This window comes from Aphelocoma coerulescens, chromosome 20 (assembly GCF_041296385.1).
Source record: "Aphelocoma coerulescens isolate FSJ_1873_10779 chromosome 20, UR_Acoe_1.0, whole genome shotgun sequence".
NCBI classification, from domain to species: Eukaryota; Metazoa; Chordata; class Aves; order Passeriformes; family Corvidae; genus Aphelocoma; species Aphelocoma coerulescens.
The window spans coordinates 5,366,897-5,388,784 of NC_091033.1; the positions used below are offsets into that span (position 1 = coordinate 5,366,897).

The 21,888-nt window shown below is 44.0% G+C and overlaps 1 long non-coding RNA gene across 6 annotated transcripts in view; it reads left to right on the forward strand.

The window, feature by feature from the left end:
• The window catches only part of LOC138121003 (uncharacterized), a 75,077-nt gene extending 58,655 nt beyond the window's left edge, over positions 1-16,422 (forward strand). For 4 of the 6 annotated variants that reach the window (XR_011156031.1, XR_011156029.1, XR_011156033.1 and 1 more), the window contains 4 exons: positions 1,219-1,360; positions 4,761-4,804; positions 6,915-7,066; positions 14,623-16,422. This is a non-coding gene — a long non-coding RNA (uncharacterized lncRNA). Of the gene's footprint in view, positions 1-1,218; positions 1,361-4,760; positions 4,805-6,914; positions 7,067-9,615; positions 9,675-14,622 lie in introns of all 6 variants that reach the window. The other 2 variants (XR_011156030.1, XR_011156032.1) reach the window with 2 other exon arrangements.
• Positions 16,423-21,888: the final 5,466 nt, after the last annotated feature.

Here is a 21,888-nt window from a genome sequence, read left to right on the forward strand (position 1 = left end):
TCTGCCTCCACAGGCTGGACAGGTTTATGTTTCAAATTTGGGCACGTTTTCTCAAGAGGCTGAATGTTTGAAAACAATGAAGTTACTGTAGGCTTCGATGGGTTTTGTGAGCATTGTGACTGCTTCATTCCCACTAACCTGCAGGTGCTCTGGGGTGGGTGTGAGGCTGAGCGTGTGCCTGTCTCTGGTGATATACAGAGCACCAGCACTGCAGCTGCCATCAGTGTTAATGGGCTAAACCCCTCACATCAAGCTGAGAACATACTCCTGCTAATTGTGTACCAGCCACCCCCCAGGACCTCTGGGAGGATGATGCATCCCAGGAGAGGTGCTTGCAGCAATACAATACCTCGGGATAAATAAATAAGGAGCTAAAGTTAAACTCTGATCCAGGAAGGCTGATTCAGTGCCAGCATTATAACACCGGGAAATCGGGTAACAGTGATGCCAACCTTTATCCTCCTGGTCCTGGCCTGGCCCACTGCTGCATGGTACCATCTTTGGAGCCATCCATCAGCACTCAGCCTCACCCTGATGATGTATGGTGCCCATAGATCCTTATAGCGGGAGTGCACTCTGATGTATTGCGCCCATACATCACGGACAGAGCTCACCCGGTGATGTATTAGTGCCCTGAGAATGTATTACTCAAATGCTGGTATTGTTCAGGGATAAAGCCAAGCCAAGGAGTGGATTCAATTTAATTACAGCACAAATGGTAGCCCGGTGCCAGGAGCGCTTTGGTGCTGAGGTGCTGCCTGTGGAAATGTGAGCCGTGGCCATGGTGCTGTTGTGTCCCATTGCAGAGTAGCAGGAGAAGGGGTGCCATGGGTTAAAGAAATGGTCATTTTTCAAAGAAATATCAAAGGATAATTTTGAGAACTCTTTAGAGCACATTGTGCAGTGTGCAGGAGGCTCCTGAGTGGGCAGTGGTGCAATCAGGGCAAGGCACTGCTCCTGATTGGAAGCTGGGAGCTGTTAGGGTGGCTCAGCACTTTGGCAAGTATAAGGCAAGATGACTTTCTTTTGGTCACTGAAAATTGCTGGACCCCTCTAAGTAGAGTGAAATACTCACTGCCAAAACGCTGTCTTCCCCACCAAGCAGAATCCAACATCTCATGCAAGTGTTGTCTGTTTGTATTGGTAGGGTGTTTTAATTTGACTAAATTGACCAAAATTTGAGCTAATTTAAAGGGATTATTCTGTTGTTTCCTTGAGCTTTCTTACATAGATGTCATCAAAAACCTGAGGAGACAACACTTAGACCATTGGAAGACACCCTTGACCATCATCTGTGGGGAAATTCCAATTGACAGAGCCCAAAGAAGAGCAGCTTTGCAAAGAATCCAGAAACGAGAAAGTAATTCCTGTGAAAATCTACACTGGGTGCTTGTCTCTTCCTCTTTGCTTCTCTTTTTCACTTCTCTTTCTGCTGCTTGGTATTGAAAAAAAATGTAGCTCAGTTTTACCCTCAAATCAACTTTACTTCCAAATAAGGTCCTGTAAGGTTGTCTCATGATCAGGGATTTATTTTTTACAAGAAAAAGACTTCCATGTACATTATCTGTTTGCCAAAGGATGGCACGCCTTAAACTCTGCCTTTTGTAACATCCCTGTTTGCAATGGGAGGTCCTCTGGGAGCACACAGACGCTTGAGAATTAATGTGAAATTTCAGAAATTATCTGTTCAGGATATCACACCTGAAGGCTCAAACTAGGTTACTTTAACTACAGAAGGACATGAAAATACCTTCTTTTTGGATATGAAAGATAAAATCCTGCTTCCCCTGCTTCAAGGGGGTTTTTAAGTAACAAGGACTTGACCCAGTCTCTTCCAGACGAGTTTCTGCTGATTGATTACTGGAGATATTTGATTATTCTTTCAGAGAAATGTCAAGCCAGGGGTGGCAAGGTGGCAGCAGTATTTGTTTCATGTCATCTTTTATACCTATAAACCCAGGCATTTTCCACGCCGTAGATACAGGTTTGGAGATGAGAAATTTGCAGCACAAACAGAAAAAGGAACTTGTTCAAGGTCACGTGGCAAACTGGTGCAGGGCTTGGAAGAGAAGACTGTTGGTCTGACTCACTCCTCCTCTGACACCCCTGTCATTATTTCACTTCTATTATTATCTTGATGTATCTGCTCTATGGTTTTAAATCAGATCTGCTCCTACCTTCTTATTGTTCATGGTCTGAAGGCTTTAATTTTTGTTGGCCCTATAATGGAGAGGAATATGTGACCATTTCCTCCCCCCCTTTTTTTTTTTCCCCCATCAGTTTCCCTGTTGATAACTCAGAAATGCTGATTATTCTTTATTTCTGGGTGCAGATTGAGGAAGCCTCAGTCTGACAGGCAGGAACAGTGGATGCTCTGGAGAAAATCTCTTTGTTGCACAGCACTTCAGAGGTCCCTCTCATCTTCTGTGACTGTCCTGCCCTGTCTCAGCCCCACCAGCAAGCAACACAGTGCAGATATTCTTCCATTCAGTTGCTGCTTAAAATGCAAAAGAGCATTTTAAGCTCTTTTGGGTGGCTTGGGAGAGCAGGAATTTACAGTGCCCTGTGTAGCTCCTGGGCTTGCTGTCTTTGGAGGAGACCTTGCAGTGCTCCCGAGTGTCCTCCTTCAGGGCTGCTCCTGTCCCACGTCCCCAGCAGGGCATGACCCCAAAGCTGTTTGTCTCTTCTGTGCTGCTGCCTTGGCTCCTCCCGTGTCGGGTTCATCCCCACACTACCCCTCCGTGGAGTCCGTGGTTCACAGCGATCCTTATCAGCATGTGATAACTGTTGTAAAAGTTTCCATAAATAGAATTTCCTCCTGCCCAAATCTTCTCGCTAGCTCAGCTGTTTTATTTTTAACAGAAAAGCATGTTGATGCTAAGCAGAAATAATTTTTTTTTTTTTAAATCTCTCTATTAAACATAAAAAGATGCTGTGTCTGAGTAAAAATGAAAGGTGCCCCTTAGATATTTTTAAAGCTTCCAAAAATAGTCTCAAGTCTGTGACAAAGCTTATTGAGCAGGAATAGCTGTGGACAGCAATTCTTCGACGGGAAGGATCATGTCTCCTCATGCTCCTGGCCGAGAGCTGCGAGAAGGGAGACGCTTGAACAAAGACCTCTAAAAGGAATTAACTGAGGGCTTGTACTTTAAAAGGCTCGATAGCAGCACTGCCCAAATAGTTTTGCTGGTGATCTAATATGCACTTTCCCTTCTGGGCTTGACAGCTGCCCTTGAGGTTGAGAACTCCTTTCTGCAGTTGAGGTTTTGCTGGAGCCCTGCTGCGAGAGCTGCTGCTGTGCAGGGACGGGGCAGCGAGGAAAGGCAGCGAGCTCCCTGTCTGGGCTCTTCTAGAACAGACAGAGGAGGAGGATTTTTAACTTTGCCTTGTATGCACAACTGATACTGACTGTGGAAAACTTAGTAAAATTTAGTTATTGTTTCTGCTGCTGCACCCCGGGGTCAGAGCACAACCATATATGCCATTGACTCAGTCTCCGGCACAAGGGAGGAGAAAGAAAATTGGAGGTGAAGAGAAGCAGAAGGGAGTAGGACTCTCTAAGGGGATCTATTTCACAAGGTCTCCAACGCTTTTTGGCCCCCATAGTGTGGGCTTTTGTCTCCTTACTAGTGGTAAATGCCAAGTCAAGTGTTTGTGTGTTCGTGCCCAGTGAGCGGGGAAAGTCTCTTGAGAACTTCTGAAAATTATAAAAGATAAACTGATTATTACTAAAATTGCAAAATGGTCAATTTCTGACTGCTGAACAGCTTATATGGAGAAGAAAAGAGTGTTATAAAACAGAAGGAGATTGTCTATTGTTTGCATTTAGAAAAAAACATCAGCTTGTTTGAGTCCCAAAGTGCCTCATCAGTTATGCTAAGCCAGCCTGCATCGGTGTGTGAGTTCAGACGTTATCAGAGAGGAATTTCTGCCCACCTGAAGGTAGGGCTTTTCAGAGGAATGTAGCCAGTTTTGCTCTCCCATGTGGCAGAGCATGAGGTGGTTGATTTCTCTTGGACTTTTTCAAGTTCTAGCAGAAAAGGGATTGGACATTAGATTAAGATTTGAGGCTCAGTTCTTTCTTTCCTGTAAATATCCTGCACCCCCTCAAGAAAATTGATTTATTGCTTTCATCCTTGATTCCTCATCTTTAAATTGATAAGAATCATTCCTTTGTGCCCGACTTATTTTTATGGGTATCTCTTTCACGATGGACACTCTCCCATCTGTTTGGTCCTCGGCACTCTGGAGAGCAGTTAATGCTGCAGCAACCCTGATAACTACCATTGAAATAAAACTACCAGAAGCAGACCTAGCCTGCCTGAAATGCTGATGCTTTAGCTAGAATCTCAATGTAAAGCTCACCAGGGTTTGGTGGCTGTCCTCTGCCCGGAGCTGTCAGCAAGCACCACCAGCTGTCAGGATGAATGATGGATTAACAAACGTGTAATGATTTAGTCCCTCTCCAGGAACAAGCAATCCTGCCAGAGTGACACGCATCCCAGACATGCAGAGGAGAGGGATGTGTGGCATTGTCTCACTCAATAACAGGAGCTGGCAAGTGGAGAAAGCAATGTTTTTCACCCATTACATTGTGAATATATACGTGAACCCCAGAAAATGCAGATCAGAGACAGGAGATTCTGATTTAATTTCTTGTTGTTTGTTTTTTAATATAAGGGTAAGATTTAACAGCAGAGCATAAAACTTCCAAGCTGAAAGGCTTTGTGCTCTGTTTTTCCTTTTTCTTTTTTTTTCAGATGATGTTCAAGAGGGACCAGCTGGCTTCACTGGACTCCACAAGGTACTTTTGTTTATGGATGAAGCCATGCAGATGGGGATCAAAGGTTGTGCAGAGCTGCTGTAGAGCTCGCTGGGGCTGAGAGAGGTCGGGCACCAGAGATTAATTTCTTGGCTGCTTAGAGCCAAGGTTTAATAGCAGACTGAGAAAGGACAGTGATTGAGTTTACTGCGAGCAGAACCTATAGTTCAGGTCAAGTAAAAGGAAGGAGCTCAGGGGCTCTGTGTTTGGGTTGCCGGAGAAAGTCTAATGGCTTAACAATATGTGGCCTCAGCAAGGCGTGTGGCAGTGACTGCCACGACTGAGCTGGGGCAGTGGGAGGGAGAGGGGCTGCACCCCCGGAACATCACCTCCAACACAGCCCCGGGGCCGGGCAGGGCTCATGCTCACAGCCAGGCAAAGCAAACACACAAAGGAAGCCTTGTTAATTGTGGAAATAAGGACGGAGAAAAAAAGGGAAAACACCCCCGTGTTCTCTAAATAGGGAAAACAGTGTTTGAGGTGCAATTATTGTTTTAGTTTTTGAATTGCAAACTTCAACAAACCTGTGTGGACATCAAGCTGCCCAGGATCAGGGCTAGGGGACTGATTTTGTCTAAATCAAGAACTAATTTTGAAGCTGAAATTAAACTGTACCCTGACTTCAACTCCTCTGACTGTTTCATGCAACTATTCCATTTCATTTAATTTTCTAATTTTCCAGTTTTGTCTTCGTTGTCTTTTGTTTGGTTTTCTTTATTTTTTTTTTTTACAGATGTGTCCTTTATTGTATTTAATTATATCCAACTACACGGTGATATTCCTCTCCCTCTTGGAGTATTTTTCTTTGTTTTTTGGGTTTTTTTTAAAGAACATGAATTAGAAAAATCTGGCTGGGAGAATCTGCTATGAGAATTGGAATGAGGTTGCATGTTGTTATAAATCCCATGCTAAGGAAAAGAATTCTGTAAGTAATTCCAGGCTGTTTGTTGTCATTTTGGTGGAGGGAGCGAGCAGGATGGACTTAGTCCAGGTGGGAGTTGCCAGCTCAGTGCTATGGACTTCAGACCAAAATCTGTAGGCAAAGAATTTGTCTTGCATTAGTGATTTGCCCTGGAATTGCAGGGAACAGGAAAATCATGATGATATCACAGGCAGGCCATGAGCATGGAAGATGAATTGCAATGAGGCTCTATCTCAGCTACACAGAAAGCATCTGTCTGACCCCACCTTAGAAAGGCCTCATTCTGTGGCTCTGAGTCAACTGTTCACTGCATTTCCTATTAAAACCCTTTTCTAACTGATCCTTCCTTAAATTCTCCTTCTTTGGAGGCTCCTGGGTCGTGACAAGTTTTGCCTTTTTTCACCACTATGAGCTTTTTATCTCAGCAAGGTACGAAAACAGCACCAAATGTGAACTGAGTGACGTGGGTTTGGTGATGGGGCACAGGTGGGACTCCTCTCCCAAAGTGCTCCCATGCTGTCTCCATCCATTAAACTTGCTATGAGAGCTACTGGCTCAACTCTGCAGTCTCTCCTGTCAGAATTATTTTACCCTTTTTAGGAGTGAACACTTGCTGGGTCACAAAGAATGACCTGATCATGTCGTGATTAAAATTCTCACCAGGGATTTGGACCTCTACATAAAATCAATTGCACTGAGGTCTTTCTTGTCTCAGGTGTTGCTGTGCTGAATTCATGGTGATTTCCAGATCTCTTAAGACAGTCTTCTGAAAAGTTTCTGCTTTTGCCATCATGTAAAGTGAGGGGGAAAAAATGTTGGTTTTTTTAAAAATTTGTTTTGTCTGGTTCAAATTATCAACACACAAGAAGGAGCTTGGATGCTTCTTTGGAAGTGATTAATTTAATAGCAAGTTTTGTCTTTCATGGACAGGGATTTTGAAGAGGACTTGTGAATTAAAGCTTGAATCAGTCTCTAGACTGTTCTGTAGCAGATTATACCACTTGTGCCTGCTGCAGGCCTTGTTCCTCCTCCCCTGGAACATCCTGGAGAAGTGGCTCCCAAAGGCAGGACAGCAGAGTCAATGAGGCCAGCTTTGTGCAAGCTCTGATTTTGGAGGTTTTCAACATATGTCATCTTTAATATATTTTTTCTGTCTTCCTCTGTCCCTAGACCCCGTGTGTTTCCACTGGTTGTCTCTGACAGAGATGCCAGCATGCTTTGTGCTCAAAACTGTGTGAAGCACCCAAGCTGACAGGGACTGAAGGAAAACTGTCACAAGCAGGGACACAACTTCTCTGGCTTTGCTGGCTTTGAAATCTGTGGTAAGTTACTCTTCCTTGGATTTTTCACTTTCTGTTAATTTTGTTTAGGCATTACCAGATAATTTATGTTCTTTCCTCTGCATTTTCTTTTCTTTTTTTTCTTTTTTTTCTTTTTTTCCACCTATGGCAGAAAATTGCTTAGTGGAAATGAAATAACCTCCACTCCAGAAGCTGCCAGTCCCTGACCTGACCCCCTCAAAGACAACCACAGCTTGTCCCCCTTAGCCGCTGTTCAAACAGTGCAACACCCTTTAGGAAAATGCAGATATGATGGTATTTAGAAATCATATCTAATGAGAAAGGGAATTCAGTACATCCATAATTTTCCCAGCGTGAATGAAGAGAAAAATTCTGCTATAGCAAAGCAGGGCCCTGGTGTGAACAGACCTGAATTTACTGAAAGATGGAAATAAGCAATGTTTTGATTTTGCTGCTCTCGGGCCCCTTCTCAAACCAAAGTCAGCCCAGTTTCATCAGCCTTTCAGTCCCACCTCTCTTCTATTCGATCTGAACCTTGTAGTACAGGGGAATCAAAGCAGGAAAGTGTAATATGTGGTAGAAATGATGCTTTTAAAAAGCCATGGCTTGCTCTCATTGCCCTGCAGTCTTCCTGTGTCCCAGTTTCCTGGGCAGGACTCAAAGTTTTGGATTTAGCCCCTCTGTCGAAGTTTTTGGCCAGATGAGCAGATGCATTAAGGTGCCTTCCTGCACATTCTTCTTTAATTGCTCCAAGTGCTGTGGCCATCAAGCAGAAATCCAATAGGTAAAGTCTGCAGCTTGTGGACAACTTTTCTTGCCAACCATGCATTACGAAGGGCTAATTGTAAAAGTGGTGCACCTGCTGGCTCCCTTGGTGGCTGGAGCCAACAGGAAAAAAAAAAATAGTAATTTATTAATGATCGAGTCACAAATAGTAATGAAAACAATAGGAGCATCTGAAGGAAGCGCTGCCGGGGGCAGAGGTGCAGGTGCTCTGTGCCCTGAACAGGCTTGTCGGCATTTTTATAAAGCTACTTTACAGCCCTTATCAATTTCCTACTGCTTTCTGTGTACCCCCTGCCCCTTTGCAAATGTTTTGCCTGCACAACAGGCTCAGCATTTCTTGTTGTAGGTGATAAAATAGCTGTCACCCTGTGGAGGGAGGAAAGAAGCAAAAAAAAAAAAAAAAAAAAAAAAAAAGTTAGGTCCAAAGAAACAAAGCAGAGGAACACATTTCCCAGCGAACAAACGAGGGGCTAATGGAGCCGCTGAGTCGGCACCGGGAGAGAGATGATGGGAACTTAGCTGAGAAATGCTAAAAGATTTGGGGTAACAAATGCTGGAGGGCAAGAGAGACTCATTCCTTAAACTGAGGCGGGGCTTTGCGTGCAGCCTTGGATCTCAGAGGTGACGGGCACACGCCTCAGCCAACGCTGCCCCCAGGACTTTCGGATCTGTTACCCTGAAAATCTCAGCCGCCTCTTAAATAACTACACCACATGGGCAAGCTCAAGGCTACTTTTCATTTTAAGTAGGCAGAGCAGTTACTGATGGTTTGGGTAAGCTGCTTGTTCCTGAGACTACTTAAGTAGTCATAAGATGTGGTCACCTTGCCTCTCAAAATGCCGTGGCTCTTGGAACACTGAGATAATGCAACTGATGCACGTAAACGAACACAAAATCTTTGAGAAAAGAGTATGGAGAGCTAAGGAACTAACTTTGCAGCCAGCTTTCACCACCGGGGCACAGCAGTGCAGTGTCCCTGAAAGGTGCCAGATGATCACCAGTTGCAGAAGGACCAAAAATTTCATTTCAGTCACGTCAGGCTCTCGCCATGCCCAGGAACAGGGTCAGAGAGGACACCCAATGTTTGCCTTTCCCCTGCTTGGCCCATCACACGTGGCTTTAGCCTGTTCCTGACACAAAGCACTAACACAGACACCTGCTGAGTGCTGCATGGGTTGTGTCTGCAGAACCTCAGCACTACATGTGCTAACTCTACAGCTTCATTCAGCTTGCAGTGAAGGAAAGCTGCACTGAGTGGAAAATTCTTGCACTGCCGTGCTGAAAGTGCTCCTACATGAACATTTGCCACAGCTTAGGTGGGAGCTGGAAACTTTAGACTGTGGGAACTTGTCTGTGTGTCTGAGCCCATAAACTGTTAACTGAAGTCTGTGTGTATAAAAACTAGAATTTTTAAAAATGTTGCAGGGGTAGCTGTCTCAGCAGGAAGGAGTCAAACTTAGAGGTCAGCCTGGGTCCATACGAGATCTGTGTGGGTTCCAGGTCCTGCATTTAATACTGTGACAGGGTTTATCAAGGCTGTGAACACCCTGAAGCCACCACAAAGTAGCTGCAGCCACCTCGCCAATGAACGTGATGGGTCAAACTCTTCCTAACTTTTCACTGTCTATCCTGCATTCAAAGGAGAAATCCTGCATCCCTTCTTCCCACCTCACCCAAATTCCAAACCCTCACTCAAATGCCAGCAATTTATAAGAGTGATTAAAGCACACAGTTTTTTGCCTTAGGGACAAATCTTCCCCTTTTAAAGTTTTCTTTTTCCTTAGGAACTAGGAACCTTTCCTGTAAAGACAGCTGAAATCCATATGAATGAGTATGAATTCAGGTGTGTATTTTAATAACCATGCCTAATGCTGTGAAATCAGTGCTAATTACTGCCTGGTGATATGAGGGGGCACCTGCATGGCGTGGCAGTGTTAACACAGCCAGGATGGCTTGTACATGATCCATGAGGAAAGGTGAAGGCAAGGCTCATATATCCCCAGCACTGTGAATCTCTAATAACTTACAGTCACCATTTGCTGCCTGCAAAATTAACCTCTTGTCTCCCCCAGCCTGGGGATTGGCTACACAGTGTAGGATTTTAACTTCTCTATTGAAAAATGTGCCTGCAATGCTGTCCATCAAAACTCCTGCTGCTTTCTGGAGAGTATTATTAATAAACTTCTCTGTAGCAGAAACAGGACCCTTTTAGAGCTCAGATAAGGTATTTTCCCTGTTAACCAGCTGGGCTGTTTGGCTGTGGACGAATACAGTGATGAATGATGGGTCAAGGATGGAGCAGGCTGATTTCTCTCCAAGCTTGACCTTGTCTCTGCTCTGACACCTGAAATGACAGATGCATTAAGAAGTTATTTATTCAGGGGAGCTGCAGAGCATCACACCCTTTGCAAGGCAGCACCTACTTTTATAAGGATGTTAGAGCAGCCTGAGCCATCCCCTCGGTGTCTGCTCTGCAAACAGCTGCTGTGCAGGAAAGCTGCAATCCTGGGTGTCTGTCAGGGATACCTGGTGAACTGCAAGGCAAAAACAGGAGCAGGGGCCATGCATTTGCTCCCAGGCAAATAATCTGCATATCTGCAAATCCCCCACCCTGGAACAGCATTAACTAACTATGAAAATGCACCTGAAGGTTTCTGGGTTGTTGAAGGCCCAATGTTCTGGATAAAATGCAGCGCTGAGGATTAAACAACTTCTGCTGTTCAGCTGCTTCTGGCCTCAGTGCACTTGGGAGAATTTCTGTTTTGTGCCTTTGGGATTTTTGTGACTTGTTGCACTGTGGCCAACTCCGCTCTCCCCTGTAGCTGAAATCAAGGGAATAATTTTGCTTTTTTCCTTCATATTGTGGTACACATGGGTGGAGGGGTAGTTGAGCAGCATCCCATGAGCAGACACATTTCCTTTTTGGGAAAGCAATTATTGCTGAGAGGTGAAAGAGCTCTGCCTAAATCTATAGAAAAATGCATGTGTAACATGCATAACCAACCAATTCTCTCCCTAACCTTTTGCTGCAAGTATGAAAGCTGTTTGTACTTTTAAAATTGGACTTTTGTTTAGAAAAAATAACCATGTCTATACACAAAGCTGCTAGGCATGTGATATTTTCCTGGCAGGAGCCATGGTGTGGATTAATTTGTGCAGCAAATTCAGGAAAGATGTCATGTGCTGTGATTCTGCATCCTTTGGAGTACTGGTAGAGCTTAGAGGAGGGAGCACCATAAGAACCCCAAAGAGCTGCCCCTGAGAAACTTGGTAAATCTATTGACCTCAACAGAATTAACAGCAATTGATACCTGCTCTGAGTAGAGCCCTTCTTTCTTTTTCATATCCCCTCCTCCCCCAGATAAAACCCCTTTGGAACAACACCAGCAGAACTTTTTGGGTATATGCTAAAGTCCATTTTGTGGCGTTGATTGCAAGTGCAGTTGTTAATTTGAGATACACGAAATTCTAGCCTTGGTTAGGAAGGCTTGATTATGCCACTGCATGATGCAGCTGTGACTGCTTTGGCCTTCAAAGTGGTTTGGAACAGGTTGCAAATAGCCAAAGTTCAAACCTGAGTTACCCAGCTACAGAAGTTGTCCCAGACTCCCCTCTTTCTCCTGGTCTAATACAAGGGTGCTGAGCAACAGAAAAGTTGCTCAGAACCAGCAACATCAGCATTTCTTGATTTAACGTGAGGTGGTGAGGGCTGTCCTGCAGCTCAGCAAGGGAAAATGGAGATGTCCTGTTCCTGTTTTGCTTCTGTTTAAAGGTTGGATCTTTACAGTTTGGGGTGTCTGGGGGAATGTAGGTGCACAGCAGACCTGGGCTACAGCTGTCAACAAAGAAGGAGTCAGGCCAGGGGGAGGCTGAAGGTATGTTTTCCACAATGGTCTGTTAAATACATTACAAGAAACCTCTCTTCCATCATGAGTCCTGGTTTAAAACTACTGCCCTGGGGCATAAAAATCAACTCCTAACAACTTCCAGTGGGACCACTATTCCATCAATGTTCCCATCAAATGTTGACTCCATGATTAATATTCACCCTCTTTCTTCGTTAATCATCAGTCTTCATTCATTTCTCTGCACCTTCCCGCTGACAGGGGTGGTGTGTGCAGAGCAGCTGGTAGGGAAAACAGAGAGAGCTGAACTGCTGTACACAAGCTGCAGAGGGAAAAAGCCACCTCAGTGCAGTGTGTCAGCTCAAAATGAGTTCTAAAGATGCAATTTTTTCCCTAGGCTTAGAAGAAGGGGGTTAAATTTTCTTTTTGTGAGATGGGGCCTTACTGCAACCCCTAACTACCACTGTAGTTTTACCTTGAGTGTCATAGCAGTGACTTAGAGCAGGAATGAAAGTCACACAGAACAAACTGTCAGAATTTGGCTCATCAAATTAAATCTGTACACAGTCCTAAAACAGAGCTTTGCAATTAACACTTGCACCATAAATTTAGAATTTATAGTTCGCTCCCAGTTTCGCCCCAGTTTTTTTCCTGAGTGGCGTTGAGCATGAGGCTCGACCTCCTCCTCACTGAACACGGAGTTATTACCTTTTTTTTCCTGTTTTTATTTTATTTACCTGTTTTTTCCCCCTTATTCTGTCTCTCTCTGAGCAATTGGAATTGTTCATCCTGCAGAGAAAGTACTCCCTGTTTATAAACAGCTGAGCTCACTAAGCACAGGAGCAGAGATGCACTCATGAAATAGATGTTGCATATTAATCTGCTTCCTCAAAAGCATTGAGGCACTTTCTGTGGTTGTTCTCTACTCTGGTAACTTCATCCAGAGATCTGGAGGCTGCATTCCCCAGACTTAGGCTTCCCTTGATATGCTTTGGAGTGTGCTTAGGTTTGTTTGGTAGAAATGGTGAATAAGCTGCCTTACCATGGTGATCATGGTAATATAAGCAATAAAGAAGCATCAAAAAAAGAAATATTTGAGTTATAAAATCTAGAGCTTGGTTTGGTCTTCTCAGACACATCAGTAATTCTGTGCAAATCCACATTTAGGACAATGAATCGGACATTAAGTCAACAAAGTCAAAATTCACAGGATGATCCTGCTGGTAAGAGGAAGATTTTTGCGTTGTGCCTTTTTTTTTCCCAGAAAGGTGATGGTCCATGAGTGAACAGCTCCTCAGAGAACGTTTGCAGGATGCACGACTGATGGTCAGCACACATCAGCAAATCTAGTGCAACTTTTCTGGGGGAAAAGGAAAAAATCTGCACTAGTGGTTGTTTTTGCCTTGTAGACAACGATATTGCCTTGAGTGCAGGGCTTGCACTTGTCTGCTTGCTTCCTGCTAACTTTTTAAAGAGAAATATTTATCACTAAAGATATAGGTCATGAAAAATAAAAATGGAGAATGTAAATTGCAACTTTTGCAGCGCAGGTGAAGAAATGCTTGAACATGGTAGGAATCTGGCATCATTTGTGAAAGTCTGACAGGCAAGAAAGCAAGAAAGGTCACTAAAGAGATGGCAAAATGACCAAGTGTTGCAGTGCCTGCTGGAACTTTTGCTGCTTCACTCAAATTAAAACAAACTTTGCTGCAGAAATAATTGAAAAATGCAGATCCTAACAAATTTTGGATTTAAACCTTTTAAAATTAGGATCCTTTTAAAGCTGCAATGAAAATGTTTGTGTTATTGGAAGTCAGAATTGTGCTGGACATCCATTAATAATTTTTCCTCTGCTCTTCTGGGGAGAATTCTGTAAAACAGCAGAATTCACTACCGTAAGCACTTAAAAGCTTTCTCTTCATGTTCCCAATATTTTCCCCTACTACTTATATAATGTGCTGCAGATATTACTCCATTTTTCTCCCTCCCTTTATTTTCCAATTTGTTGTTTCACCGATATCTTTTCAAAACTTCCTCTACATTTTGAAACCTCATTTGCCATTAAGAGAAATGGAGCATTAAAGAAACATTGAAAAATTTGGATATGATTCTTTCTGGAGGGGGGAAAAAAAAAAAGCAATATCCAGGATTCTGTTACAGCCTTCAATTCATGGCATCTGATGAAGTGAGAGAAAAGATACAAACCGCATTCAGCATTCATAAAAAGGAATTTATAAATGGGGGCAGATACTTTACATTATTAATTGTAGGCATTGCACAGGGAGAATTTTAAGTTTAAAATTAGGTTTTAGTTCTTTTAAGTTAAGAATTTTATGAAAATAGGGGAGTTGTGTCTTTTAGAGCTTTTATTCTTCTTTTTTAACAAATTCCAGTTTAAATGTCGGTATCAGAAGTTTTTTCTGAACGAAAAGCCTTTCTTTTTCTTTCAGTTTTGTGTTTGGACAGTTACCTTTTGCAATCGAAGACAACACATCTGATATCAGAGAGAGACTGGATTTTATTTACTGATTCAGGAGATGGAGTGCAAGGATGTTCCTGTTGTTGTAATAACATGCACAGACTGATTACACGCCAGCTCAGTACCTAATTTATATCCTCCTTTCTTCCTGAATTAGTGTGAACAACTGCAGCAGCCTGCTCGGAATGTGCCAGCAGCTATGTGGAAGTATTCTCATTTTTTACACAGACTTGGACCCGTGTCTTGGGAGTGTTTTCCAAAATGTACATTGCAAAGGGGGATGGAGGTTTAATAACTCCAGTGCTGACCAGCAAACACCTAAGTTTATGTAAGAGATAAGCAAGGCTTATCCCGCTGTTTTAGGAGGAGAAAAAAATCACCAGGAAAGTTGGACAATCCAGCATCAGAGTCCTCATTACTGAGTGTTACTTTTCATTCCTTAAATTATTCTTTTCTCTTCTTTACAGACCAGCATTTGGCAACTTCCTGGGTATGAACTTCTGAATCTGGATCCAGCTTCATTCTGGGAAGATGCTCTGTCCCACATATCACCAACCTGTGTAGTATCCCGACAAAACCCTTTTTCTTCCCCTCACATTTGCCTCAGTTTCCCCACTTGGAAAACCCTCAGGGCTCCATCTCTGCCATGCACAGTGCTTAAGACATAAATCACAAAACATCTGAAGGTGTTGATACACCCTCATTTGAGTGATAATACAGCTTTTGTGCTAGAGGAACAGTGTAGTGATATTTTAAATGGCTTAACCTCTTTGTCTTTCAGAGGTATTTTCTGGAGCCAGAAAGCCCTTGGGACAGCAGCAGGAATGTAACTCCACTTACGTGTATGAGGGATCCAATAATACATAAAATAGCACATTATCTCTTTAATTACTACAGTGGTAGATCGCATTTAATATTATTTTTTGGATAGGAAATAATAGTGGGAGCCTGGAGGGAAATTTCCTTTGATTGCCCTCCTCCATTACCCCGAAGATTGCTTGCTGTACATTAATAGTGTGAGCAGGAAAGGTCTCCAAAGTACAGTTTGCAGGCTCCCTCAATAAAGCAGCAGCTGCTAAAACAGAACAAACATCAGCCAGTACTGCCTGTGTCATGGGAAGAGCTGCCTTGGCTGGAGAGGGTGGTGGAACTGTGATACACAAGTGGCTGGGCTTTGATAAGGAACTAAAGGTTCCAAGGCATCCTAGACATCCTTGAAAAATTGTATTGCTCCTTCTCTTAAACCTGGGAACTTAGTCTTTAATTATTCCTGTCTGAGGTTTCCATTAAACAGGTTATAATTCTAAATTCTTCACTCTAAAAGTAATTGCTGGAGGCAAAATAAGCTACTGATGGCAAATCCATCTGCCAGTCTATCTGATTCATGTAAATACACCATATCAATTTCAATTATTTGATAAATTCAGTCCATCTGAAACAAGTTACAACTGAGGTAGTATTTCACTATTCAGAAAAGTAAGGAGTAAAATACATGAATTATTATAAAATAGTTTATGAATAGAGACTGCCCTTGGCTGGGCCTGGTCACTGATCCTTTCTTGGAAGAGGAGAAGTGGAAGCATCAGAATTCATTTGCTGCTGTGGGTGGTGGCAGGGCTGCTCTGCTCGCAGGGTTTGTGATCCCCAGCACCCTGGGTGTTCCCAAGGATGTAAGGCACTGGCTACAGGGCTACTGGGAAGGAAACCTGTTCAAGGGAATACAGATGATAAGGGAATTAGCGATGAGTTTTGTTGGGTGTTTATTTTTTAAACACCGGGCTGTTCCCCTGCTAGACTTCTTAAGGAGGAAAACAGAATTATCCTGTAAATGCTTCCCCATCACCAAGAACTGTGAACACAGAAAACAGCACATCAATGCTCATCAGCAAGGGCAAGACCTTTATGTCAATGTTCATTTGTGGAATCCTCCCTGGGGCTGTGAACATCCCCCTTGTGCTCCTGCAGGAAGCGCTGCTGCCCGAGGTGGCTGGGCAGCTGGGCTGGGAAAACCTGGATTAGTGTAAACAGAGCCAACCCGTTCCTTCCTCCTTGCCAATCACACGTTTTCAGAAAACCCAAATGCAATTCAAGCATCCTCACAGCAGAGGTGGCCAGGCTGACGCCTGGTGCACTTTAGAGTGCTCCTTTCCTCCGAGCGAGGCAGCAGGAAGAGAGGTGTTCTCACCATGCAGATGTGCCTCACAGCTGTGCTCTCTGTGGAACAACAGGAGAGGTTCTGAAGCCAAAAGGCAGCAATCCCAGCCCAGCTCAGCCCTGCAGCTGCAGGGCCTGGGCAGTTCGTGTCCCCTCAGCAGAGCAGGGATGTTTGTGCTGCTGCTTGGTGGAGCTCCTTCGCCAAAGGGGTGATGTAGCCCTCTGTAAACGCCACACAACCTGGAGCAAGTGCAGCAACTCAGAGCCACTGTGGCCAGCTTGTGGTTCTTCCCCATCCCTCTGTGGGCACCCAATCAAGTATCTATTTTATTTTCCTGCTAAGCTGCTTTAGCCCAGGTTGCTGGGGGATTGTGGAGCTCTTGCATTTATCAACGTTAAATAAGAAGCAATAAGCTCTTGGCTGTGCCTTGAAGAGCTTTCCTTTCCTGGGCAGTAAATCTGCAGTAACTCTCTCTTACAGTTTTATTGAGGGTTATCAAGTGTTTATTCAAAAGGCATTTCCGTGCATTCAATGTTCTTCTAATTGGGCAGTGAGGGGTAATGTTCTCTCAGGACAGACTATTATTACTGTGGTAAAATCTGCTCTCTTTAGTCAATAGACTGGCCACGCTGCTAGTTTGCTGGGTGGAGAGAGGAAGTAGGGCTGTACTGGTGTATGGTTTCTACTAAATGGAGTTTGAAGAATGTCACTTACAGAATCAGCTGCTCCAGAACACCTGGGACATGGTCTGTGCTGTCTCATAAAGCCCTGTGAAAAGAAAACCTGGATAAAAACCAATCTTCTCCTTTCAAGGATGCTTAGACTACCTCTGCACAATGTGCAAGGAGCCACACTGGTGCCCTTCTTTGTGGCTGAATTTCAGCCCAGGTGTCCTCAAAGAGCAAGTGCTACACAGGTGCCCATTGTTCAAGAAGGCCCTGCTGGTTGCAAAGAGTGTTCAAAGATGATTTTCACAGTCTGGGCTTCTAACAGAAACTGTTAATTAACAAGGTGATTTAGAATGAAATCCCGTTCTAGGGATATCTGGAAACCTGGAATGAACACAGGGAAGAAGTGTGTGTAGGGGGTGGGTGCCGTTGGAGGCTGAGCTTGGTTTATTTGAAGAAAAAAGTTAATTTTGCCTTTGTTCTGCCTCTTCTATTAGCTACTGGTTGTTGGGGTGAAGAAGTCAGAAATGAGGTGCTCAAATAGAGGGAATTGAAAAGCAGTCACACAAACATGCCATATAACAGCAGGTTTTTTTGGACATAGTAAAAGCAGGCTCACATTTGGATGAGATGTGACCCATGTGTGGCCGTATCTCTGCTCATATCTGCTGGCCTTTTGTGTGTCTCCTGCCATCAAAGCCTTCCTCCTGCACAGGATGAGCTCCTACTCCCTCCTCAGACACAGGCAAAGGAGGAGGAGGGGTGGTTCAGCCAAGCTGATCCAATGTGCACCTGGACAGCTGGTACTTCTCACAAGTGCCTTTATTTTAAATCCATCCATCATGCTCAGGGGATCACATCCAGGCCCTGAATTGCAGAACTGGCACCTTGGGAAGTGTTCAGCTGTGAAAACTGACTTGGCAGGACAGCGTTGCCATATGAAAAGAAATGCTTTGCCTTTCTTATTTTTAAAAGGCAAGGTAAATGGAAGAGGCTGAACCCACTCACCAGCACTTTCAGGGGATGTATTTCTCCCTTGTGCCCTGCTGTTGGATGGATTTGGGGGAGTCTGACCCAGGTGAATGGGTTTGGTACAGATGGGAGTGGGCTGAGCATTGCATCTACAAAGTCTCAGGTCTTTAGAGTTTGCCTAAAGTGTCGTTTTGGATTCCAGTCTCCCAGGAATGTGTGTGACTCCAGGAAGGTGTGTGACTCCAGGAATGTGTGTGACTCCACAGCAGGACAGAGCAGTGAAAAGAAGTGCAGGCTCTTGGGCAGAGCTGCAAACCTTGGAGCTGAGGTTTTGCTTATGATGGGATGCTACAGAGCTCTTGGATGAGAAGTTTGTGTGGGTGTGATACTGGACACAATGGGTCTAACTCCTAAGTTTTTTACATTGTGATTTGAGATCTGCACTGCTGTTCTGATGAGTTAATCTTTCTTGAGCTACAAGCTGACCTCAGTCTGATGATCTGGAAGTGAAATGAAGTTACAGCAAGTTGATGAATTTTCCTTGGTTTTATTCCTGGTACTTTAGCTTTTACTGATTTGGTAACTGGCAGGAGGAGTGGATTGCATAGATACAATAGGAGGCTTAATTAGTGTGCAAAGTGCTTAGAGATCTTCAAGAAAAGGTGAAATAGATGCAGAAAGTTATCTTCCCTCCTCCTCAGAGGCTGCATTTCAGTAATGGATGAAGTGACCCCTAAAATATAATATTAATTCTGCAAAGCACTTGGGAGTTCTTCTGAATCAAAGGTGCTATGCAAATATATTCTCACTTTCCTTTACCAGTCCCTTTGCACCAGCCAGTCCACCATTAGTGGTGATTCTCATTTAATCAGAATTCAGCCTTCAAATTTTCTGCAAGTCCATAGATAAATAAAGCAGCAGCCGTAGTTGATAATTTATTTATAAATCTATTTATAATCTATGTTTTGCATATTAATCAAAACCACTTCATGTGGCAATTCCTGATTAAGAACCATTTTTTTTGTCTCGTCTCTCTTGCCCCTAGATAATACACAAAGAATTAGATTAGAAATAGTTTTTATAAATAAATTATGATAAACTCCTGCTTTATTTATACACTCAGACACTCTCCTCGTATCTCCATCTCCCTGCCATGTAGTAAGATATAGAAGTTGTGGCAGTGGTCATTTAAATGGGAAATGCTTAATTTTTAGGTGGAAAAAGGATGTTTTCTTACTCAGGTGAGACAATCTGGGGCCTGATCCAAGGCAGCAGGGTCAGGAATTGAGGGAGTTCTTGTGCACACAAAAACTCCAGGGTGGGGGGTGTATAAGAAGAAAACATCTTGTAAAGTTCGGGAGATGTGTGGACAGTGTGATCAGTGGGGCAGCTGGGAGACAGGAGAAGCTGCTTTAGAAACAAAGCATCAGGGAAAAGCAGCAGCAAAGGACTAACTATGGATTGTTTCTGTTGGGGTTGGTTGGATGGGGAGGAAAGCTGCAGGAAGCAGGTAGCTCACGTCCTGCTGAGGGGAAGTCCTGCCCCTGGGCAGCAGCTGTGTGTGGCAGGAAATGCCAATGGCATGGGCTGCCTTCAGTGGTCAGAGGGCCCTGAGCCCGGCAGGGAGGAGCTGTGCCTTTGGGAGCTGCTGTTCTGCATGGAGCTGTCCCCCCGATCTCCTGTGAGCCTGACCCTGAGTGCCAGTGTGACACAGAGCCGTGGGGCTGCACTTGGCAGACCCCACCCGTGTGTAGGATCACAGGCTCACTAAGGCTGGAAAGGACCTCGAAGCTCATCGAGCCCAAGAGTTAACCCAGCACCACGGCGTTCACCACGAAACCCTCCTGTGATGAGTCTTGTCACAGCTCTGGCCTCAGCACCCAGGGCCCCTCCCTGGCTTTCCCAAAGCAGGCTGCAAACGAATGCAAACCATTCCACCTGGATTTTGTCGGTGTGCCCAGCTCCACAGTCCCGTGCTGCTGCCATTTCACGAGGATAGGGCTGTTGGCACAGATACCCCCAGATTCAGCTGTGCAGCACCAGGACAGGCTGGATGTGATTGGGAAACTGATGCAGCTGGAGTGGGGCTGCCCTGTGACAGGAGGGTTTGGGAAGCTGCCTTGCCCCCTTCAGTAGCAGGTGTCCATTGGGATCAGTGTCCAGATACGCTCTTTGGTTTAGCCAAACGAAGCCTTGATAATGTGTAGTTAATTGCCATCAAAATCATCATCATCATCTGTTCACGTCTTCCCAGCAGCTCCTGGGTGTGGTCTGTGGAAGTATTTGAAACCAGCAAAATAGAGGAGGTTATTGTGGGCTGTAATTAAAGCCCATTATCACATGTGCTGCAACTTTGAATTTGTCCTGGTGGGATGACTCAAATGTTTAAATACTTTTAATTTAATCTAGGGATCTTGTTATGTGCATATTACCTGTTTTGTAAGCATTTTAGAGTGTGGAATACAAATGCAGCGTTGCAATCAGCTGGCAAGAATTGAGAGAAATAGCCAGAGAGTGGCAAGTCCTGGAGTCATGTGTGCTTGTGGTTCAAATCATGTTTCTAGCCTTAAGGGCTGAACGGAAAAGGTCTAAAATAAACCGTAAATACATTCTGAGGACAGGAAGAAAAGGAAACAAAGGAAAAAAATCCCCAAATTTCTTAGGTCATGATGAAGGAGATCAGGAATTAGGGTATGACAAGGGCTGGGAGACTTGGCTCCACCTCCCATTCCTGCCACATGCTTTCTGTGTGACTTTGAATGAAACAATTTTCTTTGTCTCTGGGGAGTGGGAATAATAACAACTTCCTTCTTGTGGCAACACAGGAAACTGAAACTGCAGTGACAACCATTGTCACTTAAGAGAAAGTTTTGGATACAACCAGATGATTCTGAAGGTCTCTACGATGGACCTGAGCTCTTTTCAATCAGCTTGAAATGCAGCAGCTTCTGTGGTGGGACCAGGCGTGCCCCAGAATTAGAGCTGTCACGTTATAGAGTAAATGTTTCCTGGAGTTTGTGTTACTGCAACTTGCCTGAAGATACAAAGGCATGGATTTCCATGTGCATAGTTGAAGAAACTGAACTTGTAAACAGAGAGGTTGGAGTTGAGGGGTTTATTTCTGTTTTGTTGCTCAGTTTTGTACATGTACCCCTGTTCACAAGAGGCAATACTGTATCAGCCAGGCAGAGTTAACAAATCTCTAACCTAGAGCAATAAATCCTGCTGAGGGCCATTCTTCAGCCAATCTAGGATTCATACAGCAAAATACAGTGCTAGAATAACATTGAGGAGTGAGTTTAGGCTAAGAATGGTGTTGGGAATTATTTGTTCAGCCAGATGCTGAACTTTAATTTAAACAAGGGCTGATTTAAAAGAGAAGTGAGAGGTTGTAGTTTGGGCTTTCCTCTCATTAGTGCTCTGTTCCTCTGGCTCCTGGCTTGCAGCCTCACAGCCTCCAAAGTGCAGCTCAGCCCTTGGATACCTGATGTTGTGTAGGGCACAGGGACAGGGCCAGCACTGCATACCCTGCTGTGCTTTATCTTGCTTAATGAATACTGTTCCTTCAACAACTTTATTGCCTTCTGTGTTCCAGGTTCCTTAATTACTTTCTGCTTGGCAGACAGGATCCTTTTATTTTTATATTTTTGTTAAGTGTTACCAGATTCCCCAAGCATCACTATCCATAGCGAGAATGTCACAATAATTAACCACAAACAAGCCATACAGAAAAGAAGACAAAAGGGACAAATTTAAAATCAGCTCTTCTTTCCCCATCAAAAAGAGAGGAAAAAAAAAAAAAAGAGAACTAGAGGCTCCTCTTTATTCTTCTGTTACCTTTCAAAGAAGGACATGAGGCATCTCCACATGTGCCAGCTGTGCACACAAAGCCTGTGGGCAGAGACAGAAGACCAGACCTAGAAGCTAAATTAAGGCTA